We start from the raw sequence: 5,274 nt of genomic DNA on the forward strand, positions 1-5,274 counted from the left end.
ATGTTGTGTGGATGTTATCGTGAGGCACTGAATACTGTTATTTATAATGTGATCTGCAACACGTTCTGTGGGCATCCTGTAGATCTCCATAAATGTTTTTGGCGAGCAAAGAGGACAAAAGTGCAAACTGCGGGCCCGTGCACACTGCAAAACTAAAGAATATCTAAATAAATTCTGCACGGTCCCACTATAATGTCGAAAATGAACGTCAACTGGGACATAAAAGCGATTGCAGTTGTGTCCAGACTGAGAGTCCCAGTTACATTTAAAAAATGTGAAATGTGAACCGGGAGTGGACATCCCTTGAATGTTTCAAATAACCGTGTTCGATATGCACAGAACATCCTGGGGAGACTCGTGGTTAGCTGGGCAGTAAGCAGTTGCAATAAAACTGGTAGAAACGGATCTCCGACGGACGTCCGAACCTCCGAAAAGGACGTCCGTCGTATATCCTTCATGGCCGTCTGTGTTCCTGCGTAGCCTAATTGGCTGCATAGCCACAAAAAGCTGTCCGTGAGTATAGCCACCCATTTGCACCCGGTGGCCTGGACAACGAACAATCCACTCTCCATGACATGGGAACTAAAAGCCTGACTCCTATAACTATAGTTGTACACAGTAGGAGGTCTGCTTGGAGCTCATTTTGCTTGCATTTTTCTTCTCTTGCCTTTCAGGTGATTCCTAGCAGTGCAAGGTAAGGGCGCATGTGCCTCTGAGTAAAGGTGGGAGAGGGGAAGGCTCTCTCCTCGCTGCCGCGCTGACGGCACCGCTCATATCAACGAACTTCTGCTCCCTGAAGAGGCAAAACGGGGGTTGGAAGGAAGCGGTTAGCTCGCTTCCACGAAGACGGCGGTTGCTTTAGCCTCCAGTTTCGGGGCCTAACAAAAAAGGCAGACTTACTGTAAATGTGTAGCTTGCGCAAACACGGGACGATCCACAACGAAGAGGCGCTAGTTTATTCTTAAGAACGAATACTTATTCTTCTGACCACGCATGCTCACACACCATCTGGAAGCACAGCAGTCATGCCAAGGGCTGTTAACGCAGACTTCAGCGCAAAAAATTGATTTCAGTTGCGTACAGAGCTACGGACGTATCACTAATGCAGGCTTTTGCTTTTTCCTTTATGTGGTAGGCTTCCAAAGCCAGCCGCGCGTGTTCGTTTTTGCTTTTGCCAAGAATCACAGCCTCGTCAAATCACGGTGCACAATTGCAGCAAGAATTAAAGTGGGACACAAGGTGTGCCCCTTTGTCTGTGCTGCTCTTAATTTTATTCGCATGCTCCCTGAGTCACTCATTTATGCACCGCCCTGTCTGCCCGATGTAGGTCTTACCACATGAAAGAGGGAAGGAATATACCACCCCGGTGGCGCAAGGGATGTATAAGTCCCGTGCCTGGTTAGGCAGCCACTCCTTTTATCACCGCAGGTGCGGGCGCACAGCTTCGCCAGTTTATTCGGCGCGGAAAAGCCAGAGGGACACCATGCCTGCCTGCAACTCTCTTGAGGTGATGAGACACCTTATGCAGATATGGCACCACCACAGGCCTGAGCGTTTCACGTTCACTCGCCTCTCTCATACTTGGCGTACTGGTCTTCATCTTCCGTATCAGGGCCTCGGCAACCGCAGCCAAGAGTGACATAGGGAAACCTGCTGCCGAAAGCCGGCGGACCTGATTGTCAAAACTTTCCTGAAATTGATGCACACACGATTTTTTGAGAGCCGATTCCATGCAGAGGGAAGCAATGCCTCTTTTCGCAATTTTGAAGTGCTCAGATTTGTACGGCAAAAGTTCCTTTTCTGCACGAGGTTGGTCAGACCAACATACATGTCGTACGCAGAACTCTAAGGTCCAGGAACTGCAAAACATTCCCTGCAAACAAAGCCCTTGTCCGTATCGCTTAAAAACACCTAAAACTTCATCAATCGCAACCTTCACCTTTACAATAACACTTACCATCTAGGTCCTACCGAAGTGTTATTGAAAAAATTGGCTGTGGTTTAGCTCTGGTTAAACCTGGAGGATTGCGAAAGCAACATCTGCGCGTAGCCATATATTGTTGCGTGAGCTACACTGGCCACAGTCTCGCCGTTTCGCGTGCTCTTGCACGACCATACTGCGCATGCGCGAGGATCAAGTGACGTCACTACGTCACTTGCGCCCCAGCAGCGCTCCCGCCGAAATCCCCCCCCCCCCCCCCCGCGCGTTCGTAGCACTGGTTTCGCCGCCCTTATCAAGCCATCGCCCCAGCGATCACATATGCCACATCTCGCGAGCAACACTTCGGACACGCGCAGTTGAGCTGCATCCTTACGCACTCACTGTCTTCCAAGGGGCCGTAGAGCTCGACAACTTCCACAATGAATGAACTGAATTGGCACAAACATTGATGCCAAATTCGAAATTGTGGTTATTACAAGGGATAAAATTTACACTGTGGCCAAAAAAAAATTTCCAGATTAAGATTTATGTAGGTGCAAGTAGGTGCAAGTAGGTACAAAAAGTACACAACAGCTGTATCTTACCGCTACACACCTGTGGGGCAGAAACTTCGGGGCTAACAAAGAGGGTTCAGCTTAAGGTAAGGACAACGCAGCGAGCTATGGAAAGAAAAATGGTAGGTGTAACGTTAAGAGATCGGAAGCGGGCAGAGTGGGTGAGGGAACAAACGTGGTTTAATGACATCCTAGTTGAAATCGAGAGGAAGTCAGCTTCGGCAGGGCATGTAATGCGAAGGCAAGAAAACGCTGGTCCTTAAGGGTAGCAGATTGAATTCCAAGAGAAGGCAAACGTAGCAGGGGGCGGGCTGACAGTATAGGTGCGGGCTGACAGTCATCATCATCAGCCTGACTACACCCACTGCAGGGCAAAGGCCTCTCCCATGTCTCTCCAATTAACCCTGTCCTTTGTCAGTTGTCGCCACTGCATCCCTGCAAACTTCTTAATCTCATCCGCCCACCTAACTTTCTGCCGTCCCCTGCTACGTTTGCTTTCTCTTGGAATCTACTCCGTTACCCTTAAGGACCAGCGGTTATCTTGCCTTCGCATTACATGCCCTGCCCAAGCCCATTTCTTCCTTTTGATTTCAACTAAGATGTCATTAACCCGCGTTTGTTCCCTCACCCACTCCGCCCGCTTTCGATCTCTTAACGTTACACCTACCATTTTTCTTTCCATAGCTCGCTGCGTTGTTCTTAACTTAAGCTGAACCCTCTTTGTTAGCCTCCACGTTTCTGCCCCATAGGTGAGTACTGGTAGGATACAGCTGTTGTATACTTTTCTCTTCAGGGATATTGGTAAGCTACCATTCATGATCTGAGATAATCTGCATTATGCGCTCCACCCCATTCTTATTCTTCGAGTTATTTCCCTCTCATGATCCGGATCTGCGGTCACTACCTGCCCTAAGTAGACATATTCTCTTACTACTTCCAGACATATTCTCTTACTACTTCTTACTGCTGTTCCCTTGCTAGGCTGTTGAACATTACTTTGGTTTTCTGCATGTTAATTCTTAGCCCCACCATTCTGCTCTGCCTGTCTAACTGATTGATCATGCTTTGCAGGACATGTCCTGAGTGGCTTAGCAAGGCAATGTCATCAGCGAATCGCAAATTACTCAGGTATTCTCCATTAACTCTTATCCCCAACTGTCCCATTCCAGACCCCGGAATACCTCCTGTAAGCAGGCAGTGAAGAGCATTGGCGAGATCGTGGCGAGCATTGGGCTGACAGTATAAATAAATAAATAAATAAATAAATAGATAAATAAATAAGAGGAAAACAAGGGTATTCAGTGTGCTGTCTCGCATGGACCACAGGGAATAAATGACCAGTCGGCATGGCAGGCTTATCACAAGTGCTTTATTTACACTCCTTCTGATAACTTTCTTTCCCTTTTACATTATGGCTAATGGCAAACACCTCGAATAAAAAAAAAAAGATCGCGCAGCGCGCACCTCGGAGTCCACGGGACGGTGCAAAGTGCACACCGCTGCGGTAACGCGAGACGCGTTGGTGGTGAACGCGGCCCGCTCGCATGTAAGTGCATCGCTCGCATGTAAGTGCATCGCTCGCATGTAAGTGCATCGCTCGCATGAAGGCGCTTCGCTAGCATAATGGTTCGTCTACAGTTGTCACTGGAGTATTAATGCAAAAACTGCACCGATTGAATCAAATACAACCAAGACACCATTTCGGAAACAACCGGTGTCACCACTTCTTGCACTTTAGCGTGCGTTCCCAGACACCCTTAGAGCGTGTGGGGGTAGCGGTCTTGGGCTTAAAGGAGGTGACCTCGACTCAGCGTGGCGAGCTCAGCGGAGACCACCCACGAAACACAAAACGTCTTACGAACGTCTCGGAACAGCTTCAAATGACTACAAACGTCTTGCGCTGTGTTCAAACGTCTCATGTCGACAAGAAGAAGTTTCCTCTGCGACGTCTCTTAAACATCTGCAGTCAGACGTTTGCTGTGAAACTTCTGTGAAACATCTGTAGTCAGATGTTTTCTAGACTTGATTCTAACACGTGGAACTTGAGACCACGTCAAGGAGATGCGCCAGCAATCAGCAGAGAGTTGCCACCGTGGATTAAACATGCTGTAAAATCACGGCACATAAATTAGATGGCTCTCCTGCTTGACGTTTCGAAGAGCAGGCGCGCCGGTGCAAAGGCCGCTCTTTGTATTCGAACACAGAAAGCGCGTTTTCTCCTACGGAGCCCGAATCACGTTCCACATCGAGTGCAGCTAACCCGCCACTCGTAAGACTGGATTTAGGTAACATATAATGGCCCTGAAAGCCGACGGTAGTTACGCGAGTGAAAAAATTTGCTGCATGTTGCGAACGCCTCTGTTACGCCTCGGCTAGCTGGCGGCAGCATGCGGATTGACAGGCGCAGCGCACGCTGCCTTCGCCTCCCGCCGCCTTCGCCGAGCTCGCTCGCGCGGTTTATCGCGCAGATCACCCGCGCGCTATCTTTTCGTGGCGGCGTATCTTGGAGGCAATCTTTCTTGAGTCACGCCGCAGCTTGCTGCTTAGTGTCGCTCCGCACGGTGGCGATGCAGGATAGTTTGCCAAAGTGGTTTTAACCGTTTAAAGCAGAAAAAAATGGAAGCTTCAAGTGCTTAGTTTTACATGAAAGTATTAGATTCAATTTGTTTTCTGGTTCTTTGATGATATGTTTATTTTTACGTTTAGAAATTTAGTACTTCATTTGGTCATTTGGCGTTGCAGAGGCTAGCGATAGCTACGCGCGCGAAGCGGATGCTG

Source organism: Amblyomma mixtum, chromosome 7, assembly GCF_055824585.1.
Source record: "Amblyomma mixtum isolate Tamu chromosome 7, ASM5582458v1, whole genome shotgun sequence".
NCBI lineage: Eukaryota > Metazoa > Arthropoda > Arachnida > Ixodida > Ixodidae > Amblyomma > Amblyomma mixtum.